Here is a 17,034-nt window from a genome sequence, read left to right on the forward strand (position 1 = left end):
ATATTATCTTCCTCAACCTCATGCCCCCTCTGGTAATTGCCCTATCTTCATATTCAATCTTCTAGAATGAGCTATTTACACAGATTTTCTCCTTTTTTATTTTTCCTATGTCATTGCTATCATCCACAAACCCAGTCTTATCTCTTTGCTGAAGATTTCTTTTCTTTTTTATTTTTCGACACAAGGTCTGGCTCTGTTGCTCAGGTTGGAGTGCAGTGGTGAAATCTTGGTTTACCAGATGCAACCTCTGCCTCCCAGGCTTAAGCCATCGTCCTGTTGCAGTCTCCCATGTAGCTGGAACTACAGACACATGCCACCACACTCAGCTAAGTTTTGTATTTTTTCTAGGGACTAGTTTCCCCATGTTGCCCAGGCTGGTCTTGAACTCCTGAACACATGCAATCCACCTGACTCAGCTTTCCAAAGTGTTGGGATCACAGGCATGAGCCACAACGCCCGCCACTGAAAAGATTTCTATTAATTCACTAATGACCTCCTTGTTGCAAAGCTAGTTAATATTTTTCAGTTTGCTTTTACTTTATTTATCTGCAGTGCTAATACAACAATTATCTTTCTTTTTAATTAACTTAGAAACTACACAAATGCAAGATACACTCAAGGTAAAATACTCTACCAATATTGGAGGTATATTAAGTAGTAATTTGCAGCCCCTTTTTCTCTGTGACTCTCAAGTCTTATTTCTTAAGGACCTATTTTTTGCCATCTCTTCTGTATTTCTCCAGAAATATTCATTCAGATTCAATATTTAAAAATATACAATGAGATCATACCACACATATTGTTCTTCAACCTGCTCTTTTTATGCAATGTATTTCGAACGTCTTCACATTATCTGCACATACAGAATCGATTCTTGATAATTGCAGCATATTGTTGTAAACTACTACTCCTGAAAAGCTCCTGCTCTCCAGACCACTGCAGTGTCCCTCCTTCCCTCTGCGAGCATTTTCTGTCTCCTCTGCAAGATCCAGTTCCTGTTCCTGTGTGAGTTTGCTGAGGATAATGGCTCACTTATAAGTGGGAGCTGAACAATGAGAACACATGGACACAGGGAGGGGAACGACACACACTGGGGCCTTTTGGGGGTTGGGGGGCAGTAGGAGGGAGAGCATCAGGTTAAACAGCTAATGCGTGTGGAGCTTAATACCTAGGTGATGGGTTGATAGGTGCAGCAAACCACCATGGCACACATTTACCTATGTAACAAACCTGTACATCCTGCACATGTATCCTGAAACTTAAAAATTAAAAAGTAAAAAAAAAAAAGAAATCCAGTTCCTGTTCTAAGTCTCAACTGCTTTCATCTTCTCCATGGTAGATGTCATCTACTCCCATTGTCACTATTATGTGCTGTTGACTCTCTGATGTTTATCCTTTGTTCAGATCCCTCTTCTAACCTCCATACTCAACTGTCCATGCATATTTCCACTTGTGTATACTGCAAAAATCTAGAACTGAAAACATTAGGAACTCAACTCATTATCCTCCTTTGATCCCGTTCCCCAAACCTACTTCTCTCTAGTTTCCTATCACAATGAATGCTATTCCCATCCAACAAACTGCTAATGTCAGACACATGGGGTCCTTCTTAATTTTGCTCTCTCCTCAGTCTTCCTGTTATCACCATTCTTTCTGTTTTTAAAAATTTTTATTTATTTTTAGATTTCAATAGCTTTAGGGGTACAGGTGGGTTTTGGTTACATGGATGAATTATATAGTGGTGAATTCTGAGATTTTAGTGCACCTGTCACCTGAGTAGTGTATATTATACTCAATATGTAGATTTTTTCCCTTTACTCCTTCCCATCCTTCGCCTTCTGAGTCTCCAAAGTTCATTATATCACTCTGTATGCCTTTGCTTACTCATAGTTTAGCTCCCACTTACAAGCAAGAACATATGGTATTCAGTTTTCCATTCCTGAGTTACTTCACTTAAAATAATGGCCTCCAGCTCCATCCAAGTTGCTGAAAAGGACATTTCATTCCTTTTTATGGCTGAGTAGTTCCATGGTGTATATATACCATGTTTTCTTTTATCTACTCATTGGTCAATGGGCACTGAAGTTTGTTCCATGTCTTTGCAACTGTAGATTGGTAATCACCAATTCTTATTGAGTTGAATTCCTAAATATTTTTAACAAAACCACTTATTTACATCCTCATTGTTATTTCCCTAACAAAAGCCAACATAATTCCTCATATGAATTATTGGAATGAACCTGCTAATCAATAACCCTTCCTCTAGTCTTCTCCCTTTTAATCCATTCTTTTCACTATGAGTGACATTTCTAAGACACAAGACATGGCAAAGTCTTAATTTCTCCATGCAGCCAATAAGAGTCTTCAAGTTCAAACTTGTCTGTTTTTCTGGTCTTACATCTCATCACTTTGTGTATCAGTTCTACACAAGCTAGGATAAACTTCTTTTGCAGTCCTAAATGGGCCCGACCATCTCCCATATCTGGGCCTTTGCCCACGCTGTTGCTTTCTCCCAGAACCCATCTCCTCCATGCATATTCTCTTTCTGCAACTTGACCGACTTTTGTTCAACTTCTGGTCTCGGCTTGGATATAATTTCCTGAAGCAATATTTTTTTCACTCCCCCCTAAATCTAGTTGGCTGTCCATTTCACATGTCCGCACCTCCCTTCACACACGTTACAAGTCGAATGACATTGCTTTGTAAGTTCTTGTTTCCATGACTTCATCTCTTGCTATACTGTAAGCTTGCCGAGACAACAATCATGACAATGTTATTTGCAGCTCTATCTGCCCTTATTGCTTAGGCCGGGTAGATTATTAAATATTTATAGAGTAATTCAGTTTCATGAAATAATGTCTTAACTTCATGAGAATTGACAGTCCTTTTCTAATTTTCTTTCTGTTGATTGGGTTACTTTATTTAAAAATGGAGATGTACTAGGCTGTATCCTTTCTTTCTCCCAGTCTCTGCTTATCCCGAAATGGTGCATATTTTTATTTCTTTAGAGAACTCAAGTAGAAACTAGGCTCCCAGATTCTTAATAGAATCAGGAAATGACTGATAACCGCTTCCAGCTTTTCCCAAGTTGATATGCGTATCTCTTCTGTGATAGTGTCCTCCCAAGGCACAGAGGGCCCAACGTCACGCCTGCTCTTGGCATTGGAAACTTCTGTGGGTACCACTTGTCACAGTCATGAGGCTGCAGGACAGCTCTGACTCTCAGGGTCCCCTTCTCTATAGCAAATAGACAATGATGGCATTGGTCTGGCCAAGATATGAATCTTAAGATTCTTACGAGTTAATTACCTGCTAAAAGAAAGCTAGAAGAATAAGAATGTAAAGTTTCAGGAAAAAATTAAAATGTCCAGCACTTTCCTACAAGGTAAACAATAATTTCTGTAAGAAAAAAATGTGTGGCCAGAAAGGTGATATTTTTATAGAATTCTTTTCATGGAATGCCACCATGGAGTCCTGTGTATTCTGGATTTAATTACTGCTGTTAGCCTGGGGCCATGTTGGAGCTGCTTTTCGAATATTTTGCTGCCTTGACTTAGAGATGGAGAAGTATAATAAATTCATAAAATATCTGGAATGCAAAATTTATGGGACTTGTGATTGAATTTGAGAAATGAGTGGGAGACGTTGGGAATAGGTTTCTAACATGGATAACTAGATAGATGGGGGGTCCACAAAAAGTGTAGGAAATAGAATGAGAAGTAGGTTTGAAGGCAGGAAAGGAATAATATGATTTTAGACATTTTCCGTTTCACTTTTCTGTGGACCGTTCAGGGGAAGATGGCAATTAAGATAAAGAGTTGAGAAGCTCATGAGAAATACTGTGCTACAGATAGAGATTTCGGGATTCCTCAGCATAGAAATGGGAGCTGAAACCACAGCAACAGAAAAAAATTGGCTCTTAATTTTCTCTAAGTGGTCATTTAGGCAAGGGTCCCCTATTCAACTCTGGTACCCCTTTACTTGAAATTTCCAAACTAGGTCCTCTCCATTCCTGCATCCAGTAACACCTTCTGAAATCCCAGCACATTTGTGATTCACTTTCTGATCTCCTGGTGCTTCTTTCCGCCCGGGGTGGAGAATGTGAGAGCGAGTATGTGTAGCATGAGGAAAGAAGAAGTAGGCAGGGACAGGGGAACTCACCAAGGAAACAGAAAAGAATCCATCATAAAAGCAGGAACAACTCCAGGAAACTGAGTGGAGAGAGCTTCAAGAAGGAGGGAGTGGTTAGAAAATAGCTCCTTTGGATTTTCTTCTGAGCTGGTAAAATCTGAGTTTCCTTCTCCCAGAAGACAGTGACCACAATTGCCCATTGCTTGCTGCTTGCTATGATGTTTTTCATTTTTAAGAACATTTCTAGAAGGAGCTAGAGTGAGGTAAGATGAAAGGTCTCCCTTGGAAAAGTGTGATACATGGGAGAACTAATTACTTTGGGAAATTACATTTAAAGTGATCCCCATACTAATTTATTCTATGGGTGGGAGGCTTGACTGGTTCCTTCTCAGACATGCATCCCCTAGCAAGTTGCTTCATTGGCTTTCTACCTTGAGCAAGGCTGCTTCACTCGATGTGACTCGGCATCTGAGAGTACCTCACTTGGTTGTCACTGGGTTTCCCTGTCAACCACAAAGGGTGCATGTTACTTTGAGAGGAATCTTCACCCATATGTTTCAACTAGGTTACGAAAGTGAAAAGTGAGCATTGAATTTTCAGCTTAGCAAAACTCTCAAGGAATGTGGGAAATAACTATCCTCAATCTTTCTCTTGGGAAAGGGGTTCAGGGTTGAGGTGAGGATCATGGATAAAGTAGAAGGTTGGCAACGTCTGCCTTGCACATCACTTTGTAATTTTTTTTTTTTTTCTTGAGACAGAGTCTCACTCTGCTGCCCAGGCTGGAGTGCAGTGGTGTAATCTCGACTCACTGCAACCTCTGCCTCCCAGGTTCAAGCAATTCTTGTGCCTCAGCCTCTGGAGTAGCTAGGATTACAGGCATGTACTACCATACCTGGCTAATTTTTTGTATTTTTAGTAGAGACAGGGTTTTGCCATGTTGTCCAGGCTGGTCTTGAACTCCTGAGCTCAGGAAATCTGCATGCCTCGGCCTCCCAAAGTGCTAGGATTATAGGCCTGAGCCATTTTTTAAGGTCATTTTTCACTTTGCTCATAGTAGTTTTGATGAGACTATGTTCTAATATTCTCTTCAAATAAACAGTTTAGTCTAAATGCCCTGCTTTGGTAAAATAGATCCCAAGTACATGCCTTACAAATTGGAGAGGGACTGGGCGATTGGGATGGGATAGGACAGACAGCAGTGGCAGCAGTTCTTTCAATGTGGAACAGACATTTAAGCTACTTGTGGCTGTGTATGTTTTAAGGGCAATGGGAAAGGAGTTATTGAATATCACTGTGTTGGACGCTTCCCACACACATGTTATTGTGTAGGTATTACTGTTCCCGTTTTACCTGAAAGGGAAATGACAGAGAGATGAACTTGTCCAAGGCCACACTGTAGATTACAACATTCTGACTCATGAAGTTCCCAATGTAGGAAGATTTCTTATGAAAAAGATGAGGCATACACTTGATTTGGGTAACACAATACCTTGATCAGAGCATTATTTTTGTTTCAGTGCCAATGACCATGTATTTTTCCAGCGAGATACTGATGTTTGTCTTTTATCCTCACTTGCTCAAATGAGTCAGAGTTACAGACTTTTAAAAGCTTAAAAAGGTAATTGAATAAACTGTCCTTGTAGAAGTACTCTGGGCTTAAGGAGGTTTGACTGTTCTGGCTTATGTTAAAGACAGAGAATTATATTTTAAAGATAATTGCATGCTCTTTTTGATAAACCAAAACATTCACAAACACAGGCACAGTGTCAGCCTCATTTGCTGAGCCAGCTGATGGCTGTGATTAGCTTGGTGGTAATGACTCTTCAATTCCCTAGGAGAAGAGAGTCCTGCAGGATCTTAGTGGGTGAAGGGAGAACAGACTGGCTCAGTGGGCCAGCCTTCACATGTAACTCAACACTGCTTTCAGAATCCAATACATTAATTCAGAAGGCTGTGAGTGAACACTACACTACACACTGACAGTTAAGTTGTACAAGAGGCCCTAGGAAATGACACACAACTAAAGTAACACAGCTACTTGCAGTCTATTATTTAATATCTCTAATTGCTTCCATGATATGTATTGAACTAATACTCACTGATTGCTCCTTCTCTGTGTCCTTTGCTAGTTTGTCCATATCTTCCAGATCTCCATGCTTTCCAGGGCTGGAATCCTCTTCTCTCTATCTGATTCACTTACTTAGCTATCTTATCACAGCTTACCAAATGCCATCTGGAAGCTGGTGACTTCCAAAGGTAAATCTTCAACCCAACTTCTCCTCCAAACTCCAGGCTCATATCTAATGCCTCCTTGACATTTCCTCTTGATTTCTAATAGACTTTCTAAACCCAATATGTTCAAAGTGGACTGACTTCCTAATCATCAACCTTCCCAACCTATTTTTTTTCTGTATCTTAGTAAAAATCTGTCCAGTTCCTCAGACTAAATAAATTTTGAATTATCCTTGACTTCTCTCTTTTTCTTACTCTCCACATCTAAACCATCAACACATTATATTAGTTCTATCTGTAGAATATATCTGGAATCCAACCACTTTTCACCATGTATTTCTGTATCATCTGAGTCCAAGCCACTGTCATCTCTCATCACCCTTACTCAGCAGTCAGAGTGATCCCTTTGAATGAGATTTAAAAGACATTATGTTCTGCTCAGAACCCTCCAGTGGATTCCTTATCACTTGGAACATAAGTCAAAATTCTTACAGTGGCCAACGATACTCTCTGCTCCTACCACCACCCTATCTTTTCTTTGACCGTATCTCTTCCTATTCTTCATCTGACTCTTTTCGCTCCACCCACACTCATCTCCCTGCTAGTCACTGAACATATTAGGCACTCACTAAGAGGCTTTGTTAAAACACAGATTTCTTCCATGCAGCAGGTCTGGGGTGTGACTGGTTAATTTGCATTTTTAGGAATGCAAATTGTTAGAAATACAAACCTAGAAAGGTTCTAGGTGATGTAACTATGTGATGCTATGGTGATGAACCAAATCTCTGGATGAGTGGATGGAAGCTCTGACTTAACAGTGTTTGCTGATTTCTGTGATGTGAATGCTTCCACCACAGCCAGTATCAAAATGATGAACTGGCTCACACAATTCCTGAAGATTTAACAATCAGCTATCACGAGTGCACCACCACAGCCTCTGGTCCAGAAGAGCTCTCCAGGGCCTACATGGGGGAAAGAGTGAGGAAGGGAGCAATTATGTATTGAGCATTTATGATATGCCAGTCACTGTTCTGGTCCTTGACATAAAGTGTTTCACTTGGTACTCATAACAAATGTATGAGATTTATGTTTTGCAATTTTAGTTTTTTAGAATAGGAAACTAAGAAGTAAAATTACTTGAGTCACACAACTGAGATTTGAAACTGGAAACCCAAATTCCTTCTCCTTCTAAAACAAAACACAACAAAACAATACCTTGGGCCTCTTTGGGTGGCACCATATCACTGGGGACATCACTGTAGGGCTGGGGGATGAAAGATGTGAGAAGCTGAAGGTAACCTATGGCATACATATAGTCTGACCTTAAAGGAGACAAAATGTTATCCAATTGAGTTTCTGGAATGGAGCTGTGAAGAGTAAACCTATACTTGAAGTAAGTTAACCACGTGGGGGCTGCAGCCAACAAGCCAAGTGCAGCTAGAGAACATGTGCCCTTCCCTGATTACTGCCTGATAATCCAGGAACTAGTAAGTGCAGATCAAAGGAGACTGCAAAGCTCATATATTGAGAATTCTGATGCCAGGTGCTAAAATAACCTTCCTTTGAGGGCAAGTAAATACCTTCAATTGATGGAACAGAAGTTGCTCCAGGCAAAGGTCCCACTTGTTCCTCTGCTTAATTGCCTTGCTACCCTCCTTCTGGATGGAGCTTCAATCACTGTACTTTCTAAGCTTGGAACCCCTGGGACAGGTTTCCACTGGCATGCTTTGTAAGCAACTGGGGTGATTATCCAGGCATCAAAATTGCTTTCCTCGGGCTTTTTTTAAAAGCCAAGTTTAGTTTCTGCTCTTCTGAATCATCTGGAACATTGCCCTTGGCCTCACCATCCTGTGCCAGTGGAGACCTGGGCTCAGGCTGGGTAGTTGAGCTACCTGGCCCAAACAAAAAGGCTCCAGGCCCTAAAGTTACAGACCTTATGCTGACCCAAGAATCCAAGGCAACGCAAAGCAAAGTCCAGGGTGATGAAAATGAAGTTGCATATTCTGGGCTGCCTTGTTCTTCACAGTTTTTATTAGGTTATTTTATGGAGAGCTCTGGACTCTTGCAGCCCCTGAGGCATTTCGATGGAGCTTTAAGTGGCAGAGGAAAAGTAACCCTGAAGAGGAACAGGGAAGGCTCCATCTCTTCTGTAGATGGGCAAGCAAAGGATATTTCATTTCTTTCATCATTACACATTCATTCATTTATTCATTCACTCACTCATTCACTCATTCAAATGCCGTTAGAGCAAGTACGGTGGAAAACTAGAGGAAGGAGACATTACTGTGTAGATGAGAGAACACTTCTTGGAAAGCTTTAAGAATAGCTTTTGGAGATACAGTTATGAGGACATGCTAGGTGGGAGGAAGGGAGAGACCCAAGGCTCAGAACCTGCAAATGTCAGAATGCGTGTGTGTGTGTGTGTGTGTGTGTGTGTGTGTGTGTGTTTTAACCCACTCTAAAGGACAAGAATCAAGTTAAAGCCACCAAAATGTGGAATTCTTTTAATTTGTTATGTTTCATCTAAGCCCTTCTTATAGTCCTCAGGACGGCCTGAGAAATGTACTGCCCTTTCCTTTTCTCCTGGTAAGGCCTCCTATACCTCAAAGCCAAAAAGCAGAAAGGAATATAAGGTTTTGTCTGATATGAATCTGCTTAGAGAGAGTGAAGGCTAATTTTTGGAGTTCATATGACTACTGCTTACTGGCAGGGGGTACTTTGAGAGGACCTAATAACAGAGAACCGAAATGTCACCTTAGTGACTAGATGACCAAGGGATGCTGGGCTGAGACTGAGCACACTCACCCACCCAAGCCCTGACGGGAGGAGCGGTGGGGGCGTGGCCCCTGGTGTGAAAGAAGCAAGGTGCTGGGAGAAGCAGCCTATGTTGATTCTTCCCATTACCTCCTTACCACTCCACTTCCACCGGGAGAGTGCAAAAAGGCAGGGTTGGTGGCAGGGAGCCAGGCCAACAGTGGGTCCCCTCCACCAGGACAATGGGAGTGAGGAAGAAGTATTTAACCCTAGTATCATGCACTGGTTAGAGAAAGGAAACGTGGCTGGAGGTTATGGTTGTCCTCAAAAGAGGCAAGGCAAACTTCTTCCACAAATCAGGGTCATCACAAAACATCTCCAGCAGAGCATTTCTTTTTTCTTCTTCCATGAGATGTAGAGATGGGAAAAGCTTACCTTACAGAAACTAGTCCCAGGCAGGCAGCCGACCCTCAGTGGGTTCTGTTGACAGTGATTCCTGGCAGGCAAAAGAGGAGTGAGAAGAAGAGTAAGAAGGGTCAAGAGAGAAAGGACCTGGTGCAGCAAGAGATGGGCCTCGGGAGCCTTTGAGGCTTTGGGAATAATGCAGATGTACCTTGACTCTATCTCTCCAGGACTTTATAAAAGAAAAAAGGATGATGGCAATTTTGTAAGGCAAGAGTAGAATAAGGCTGAGTTTGTACTTTCTTATGCGTTCAAAAGAGAAAGAAGGAAAGAAGGACCAAATATGGAATTGGACTTCATTTCTAAGCGTGAACCTTCATCACTTTCATCAGTAGCCATCTGGCATGCTGTGTTCCATGGCATTTCTCTAAAATGACTGGCAACCTCCAACAGTTTCCTTGGCACCGCCACTGAGAAGCCTCCGTCCTTAGCGATGTGCTGGAAATAGTCAAAGCTCAACACACACAGGTGATGATACTTCGATTATCAGCACCTTATTCAACCCCAATAGAGTGAAACCCTCCCCTCTGTGTGATAATTCCAGATGCAGATTCAGTACTTCTTTGTTTTTGTCTCCTTCTCATGAGGCTTCTAGAAAGAGTGCCAGTAATGGAGAAGAATAGCAACTCACAGATACATATAAAAATCCTCCCCTCCTTTAGGTTTCCATTTCACTGTATTCACATATCTTTACAGCACTTATTATATGGTACTATAATTATCTGTTTATATGTCTGTATCTTCCAGTAGATTTTAGCACTTAGAGGAGTGAAAATACATCCATTTCATCTGTGCATCCTCCTCACTGAGCACAGATGCTCAAGGAAGGCTTGGATGGACAAATTTTTCAGCTTTATGCTTTCTACCCTTAGTACAACTGGTTCACAACAGGCAAAGCAGTCACCCATTTTCAGAATATAAATGAAACTCTTAATTTTTCCAAAAATAGATAATTCCGAAGAAGATTTTCTTTTGTTTTCTAAGAAGTATGAACCTTTCTCCAGGTGCTATGAGAGGAATCAAGCCAACACCCAAAGCAGCCCTGACCAAGAAAACCAGGACATTTTCCACAAGCACAAAAGTGTTCTGGTATTCCAGCCAACATTTGGATTTGGCAATTGATTTGACTGACTTGGTCCAAGAATTTATTCAGGCTTTCAAGACACCAAACTGAATCTCTCAGCATTTTGGAAGAGAGAAAAAAATATATACACACACAGAAAGATCACACACACGAAGATTTGACAGACCGATAAAAGTTTACAATAATTGTGTCATAAGAAGTTTACTTTATGCTAGAGGGAAGAGAAAACATACAGAACCAAGATTTGGACAGAACTAAGTTCTCTGAAGAACGGAGCCCATAGATTGGCAAGTCCTTGTAACATTTTATGAAAAAAAGTTTGATGGAGCAAATAGCTTTTATTGATTCAATTTGCACATCCAAATGAAACGCTGCTTGTTTTATGTTACAGTTGGTTTCTAAACTTGCTGCTTTATGCTTGTATCTGTGGGTGCACATGCATACTATCTACTCAGTAATATTCAGTGATGTCAAATGCCTTGCTGAAAAAAATGGATGTGTCTCTAAACCTCAGGTGATGGCTAAATTATGTGTAACAATGTTTGACACAACAAAAATTCCTGAGCAAGTTAAGAACTTGGGGTATATCTTGAAGATAACACTATGGTTTTTGACTTGTAATCAAATTTTCTTTTTTTTTTTTTTTTTTTTTTTTTTTTTTTGAGACGGAGTCTTGCTCTGTCGCCCAGGCTGGAGTGCAGTGGCCGGATCTCAGCTCACTGCAAGCTCTGCCTCCCGGGTTCACGCCATTCTCCTGCCTCAGCCTCCCAAGTAGCTGGGACTACAGGCGCCCGCCACCTCGCCCGGCTAGTGTTTTGTATTTTTTTTTTAGTAGAGACGGGGTTTCACCAGGTTAGCCAGGATGGTCTCGATCTCCTGACCTTGCGATCCGCCCATCTCGGCCTCCCAAAGTGCTGGGATTACAGGCTTGAGCCACCGCGCCCGGCCCAAATTTTCTTATAAGAGTTTTCAGACTATTAATTATCTGATGTGAAGTAGCTTCTCTAGTTGACAATACTTTCTGAAACTGTCTAAGCTCTGATGATACTTATTTGTGGTGGCATTTGGATAGCCTCCTCCAGGATCTACTTTGCAGAAATTTCACTAGTGAAATGCACATGTAAATACCCAAAACACTGGAATATCTGTACCGAGCATGCATTTTCCATTTTATTACCTCCCAAACAATAAGGACTGGTTTGTTAAACCAGCTAGATATCACTTCCTGAAAGCAATATTTCTCAAGTTCTGAAACAAAATAGGCTTCTTTAAAACATTTAAAAACAATAATTTCAACTTTTATTTTAGATTCAGTGAGTACATGTGCAGGTTTTCTACCTGGGTAGAGTGTGTGGTTCTGAGGATTAGGGTAGTGAGCCTAGTACCCAATAGCTAGTTTTTCAACACGTGTTCCTCTCCCTCACACCCCCCTCTAGTAGTCCCCAGTATTTATTGTTGCCGTCTTTATGTTCATGAGTACCCAGTGTTTAGCTCCCACTTATAAGTGAGAATATGTGGTATTTGGTTTTCTGTTGCTGTGTTAATTTGCTTAGAATAATGGCCTCCAGCTGCATCCATGTTGCTGCAAATGACATAATTTAGTTATTTCTTGTGGCTGTGTAGTGTCCATGATATATATGTACCATATTTTCTTTATAAGTCACTATTGACAGGTACTTAGGTTGAGTCTATGTCTTTGCTGTTGTGACTAGTGCTGTAATGGACATACAAGTACTTGTGTCATTTTGGTGCAACAATTTATTTTTGTAACAGAAATATCTGTTCATGTCGTTTGCCTGCTTTTTAATGGTTTTTGTTTTGTTCTGTTGCTTGTTGAATTATTTAAGTTCCTTACAGATTCTGGATATTAGACCTCTGTCAGATGCGTAGTTTGCAATTATTTTCTCCTATTCAAAACGTTGTCTGTTTACTCTGTGGATAGTTTCTTTTGCTGTGCAGCAGCTCTTTAATTAGGTGCTACTTTTTTCATTTTTCATTTTTTTTTTAGAGACAGGGTCTCACTTTGTCACCCAGGTTGGAGTTCAGTGGTACAACCATAGTTTACTGTAAACTTGTTCGGGAGATTATCTTGTCTCAGTCTCCTGAGCAGCTGGGACTACGGGTGCACACCACAGTGCCTGGCTAATATTTTAAATTTTTTGTAGAGATGGGGTCTCACTGTGTTGCCCAGGCTTGTCTCAAACTCCTGGCCTCAAGTGATCCTCTTTTCTCAGCCTCCCAAAATGCTGGGATTACAGGTGGGAGCCACTGCACCCTGCTTCTTTTAAAAGCAAAAGAAAATTATTGAAGATTCCCTTGGGGGTCCTTGAATCCCAGTTGGATTGACACTGATTTAAGAAATTAGAGTTCCAACTCATGAAAATATCTTTTCAAAGAGAATCTCAAAGATATATTTTCCTCTGATATTCAAATAAGGAAACATATAGTAATCATTTGATATATTTTTACAATCAGAGTTATGAAAAATGCTGAGAACAAAGGGTGCACCTACAAATAAAAGACTGTCTCCGAAAGTCTTCGTATTTTGAATCTCAGCTAAGTAAATGATGGAAAAGAACTAATGATTTCTTACTTTGAAGATGTAAAGATTAAAGAGAAGTGAATAAGCTTTTGAATTGTATGTAGACAGTTATTTAAACCTTCTTTCAGAGATTTAGAGTCCATTATTGGGCTTCTATTGTTGATAGTTCTAGAGTAGAGTAAGAGTGTGAATTTTAGAGTTAGACACATGCAGGAGTAGATGTATAGCTTGCTGTCTGAGAAATTAGTGGTGAGATCTTAGGCAAGTTATTTAACCACTCTTAGTCTCATTTTTCTCAAGGTAAAATGGGATTAACCACTGTTTATGAATTTTGTGAGGTCTAGAAAAATAATACACGGTATGTTTCTTATAAACAGTAAGTGGTTATGATTATTTTTACTGTATATGTGTTTGTTTCTCGTTGTACTTTGACCTACTTGAGGTTAGAGACAGTCTTACCCACAATTAATGTGTTCAGCATGTCAAAATTCAGAGCAGGGTAGTGGTTTAATAAAGGTAACTGAAAGAATGAATGAAAGAGTGGAGAAGTATCAGAGAGAAAGTAAAACTGCCTCCTAATTACTCAGCTTACAGCCTACACTTGTAAATAATGAGAAGGCTTCATGCCCATTCCCAAAGCCTGTTTTAATAAAAAAAAAAAAAATCAGGTTATTCAATTAGAGCCTAATGCTAAAAAACTTGGGGCCTTTGATTCCTAAATGAAAAAAAAAAAAGTAAATATGTCCCCGACATCACTGGAAATATTGTTAACTACAGATAATTATTTCAAAATGTGCCATTACTCTTCTGGTGATTTGGGTGAGACACACATGCACGCATGCACACATACACACACACACACACACACACACACAGAAACAGAAAGAGAGGGAGAACGAGAGGGTGAGGGTTATGATCAACTCAACAACTTTAAAAAATAGTCAACAGTCAATCAGTTTGTTTGCCTACTAAAGGTAGGAATTTTACTTTAGAAGTTATATCCTAGAGGTGGCACTACAACTAGAGAACTGATGAATCAGATAATCAGAGGGTTATAGGATTATACCCATGACCCTTGAATCTTGGCCTGAATCTTAACTGGGTACTCTGACTGCAATGGTTAATTTTCTGTATCAATTCGGCTGAGTCTTAGTGCCCAGATATTCAGTCAAACATTATTATGAATATTTTTGTGAGGACATTTTTGGATAAGATTTACATTTAAATTAGTGGACTTTGAGTAAGGCAGAGAATCCTCCATAATGTGGGTGGGTCTCATCTAGTCAGCTGAAAGCTTGAATAGAATATAAGGATGATCTTCCCTGAGCAGGAGGGAATTCTGTAGCAACAGCCTTTGGACCTTTATGGGCTCTTCCTGGTTCCACAGCAGACTGCCTTTAAACTTGAACTACAACTGTTTTCTGAGCCACCAGCCTGCCAATCTCCCCCATTAGATCTTGGACTCCCCAAGCCTCCAGAATCATCCAATTTCTTAAAATGCATCTCTTTCTATATATCTGCACATCCTATTGGTTCTGTTCCTCTGGAGAGCCCTAATACACTAACCAATGAGATCTATAAGTTTAGTAATTGATGATGATTATGTTACTTTTTTCTGGCTGTATCATTAAGAAAACTCAGTCCAACTTTTGTCCAATGCTTTTCAGAGTGCTTCCCAAACGGCCCTAACTCATTGGATTCTACACATGTCCAGTGGACTGCCTATCTCAGATTACCTGGGGGCTTGGGAAAATTCATATTTCTAGGTTCTACTTCAGATATATTGAATTAGAATATCTATGGTGGGACTTGGCAATCTGTGTTTTTGACAAATTCTTCTTCTAATTCTTGTGCATATAAAGTTTGAGAACTACTGGTCCACTGGGTCCTATGGTTTATGTTTCTGATTTTGTATGTACAGTGAAATTACTGGGAAAGAGACTAGTATAATTAAGACCAAAACTAGTAGCTGAAGAAGGATTCAGCAGTGGGAATAACGAGCATTTAGATAATACATTCTATTTGGATATACATTGCTTTCTACATGTGGGTTATGGTTGGGTTATACATTTAATTTAAATGTGGAATCTAATTGTTATTAGACAGGATTATATGACAGATTCAAATTGAAAACATCACAGAAATAGCCCACAATTCTTTGATTTAAAGGAAAATTGGGAAAACATTAAGGAAATGTACAAAGATGCAAAAGAGAGTGACACTGAGGGCCATGAAGAAGATACAGATAGTTATGTAGAATGGCAGGAAAAGACTGTCCTCTGGGCCCTGGTTTAGAAATGCACCTGCTGGAACTGATGGAGCACTTGTAGTATCCACCTTCTGGCTGTGGCCAATTCTTAATTCTGTAAAGGAAGGTAAGGGAAGGGAGAGAGGGATGGACCTTATCTCCATGGTGTCGATGCAAATTGTGTAATGCACAACACATGGGATATGCTTTTCATCAATACTGTGCCAGAAAGATTTGACTCACCTGATCATTGAAATGAGTAGGTTTGCAAAACAATTAGCATATGGAATAGATTACAAAGCTGGTTATCTTAGCGTCTGGCTTACTGGTACTCCACATTTCCTATAACTCTAGAACATAAGAACAGCTATTCCCATAACAGATGCAGGCCAATAACATGAAGAATGACTTATTTTCACCCAGGATGACCCTCGTAGTTATTAACATGGCATTGATTTCCTGTTTGCCTTTTCTGAATTGACACGGAAAATGATCTTTAACCCCTAAAAAAGTCATGAAGACTAAATAGTCAGACAAGTGAATGTTGATGAAAGAACCTAATTCTTTATATTCACTTTGACTTTTCTGTGAGCTATTCATATGGACTGATTAATTTTTCAGAGAAAGACTCACTGGTTAAGTTCAAAGTGATGACAAGTAATAAAGTTCAGCTTAAAATGCTCAAAAGTCCCATTTTCTCTCCCTTTTATATCCAGAAATATTTGGAAATAAGGACACCATGCAAAATCCTTGGAAATTTAGACTACCTAAGATATTTTTAAGTTAAAGGAATTAGACTGAATGTTTTCTCTTCATAGAAATACAGTCAAACTATTTAGTTATTTTAGGCAGACCTGTTTGTTCTGGGACTTATAAATTCTAAATTTATTTTTAAAACCTTTGGGAAGAGAATTGACTATGAAGAAAGAATCCAAATTCCTATGGTTACCACTACTGAACAAAGAAACAAACACCACCCACTCCTCATCTCTGTAATCAAAAACAAAAGCTAGTTATAAAACCTGAAGGCATTTTAAATTTGGTTTATAGAACAGGGTGAAAAATAAAATGCAAATAATGGATCAGCAAAATTGTTCTAGTTCAGGGGTCGACGAACTCTGGTCTGCAGGCAAATCCAACCCACTGCCTGTTTTTAATATGGCATGTGATCTAAGAATTATTTTTATGTTCTTTAGAGATTGTGAAAAATATAATAAAGAAGAATACACAACAGAAGCCATATGTGGCCCACAAAGACTAAAATATTTATTATCTTTCCTTTTTTAGAAAACATTTACTGACCCCAATCTAGTCTAAATAAGAAAATATTTAGAACCATTCCGTTATCTCTGTGATCCCCGACAATCTGCAAGTCTCCTCTGAACCTGCTCCCTTATCTGTGACTTTGGGATGATTAAATCTGATCAAACTTACAAATAATAATTAAAAAAACCTACCTGTTTACCAACCTCTCCTACTCCCCATCCTCCTCCCCAGCCTCTGCCAACCACGATTCTCTATTTTTGCTTCTGTGAGGTTTGGTGGTCTATTATACAGTAAGGTGACTATCGTTGATGATAA

The 17,034-nt window shown here is 39.8% G+C and overlaps 1 long non-coding RNA gene across 1 annotated transcript in view; it reads left to right on the forward strand.

Moving 5' to 3' along the window:
- LOC144341445 (uncharacterized) overlaps positions 1-17,034 on the forward strand; it is a 199,287-nt gene that overhangs the window by 146,152 nt on the left and 36,101 nt on the right. The gene's annotated exons all lie outside the window — the stretch shown is intronic.

Source organism: Macaca mulatta, chromosome 6 (assembly GCF_049350105.2).
Source record: "Macaca mulatta isolate MMU2019108-1 chromosome 6, T2T-MMU8v2.0, whole genome shotgun sequence".
NCBI classification, from domain to species: Eukaryota; Metazoa; Chordata; class Mammalia; order Primates; family Cercopithecidae; genus Macaca; species Macaca mulatta.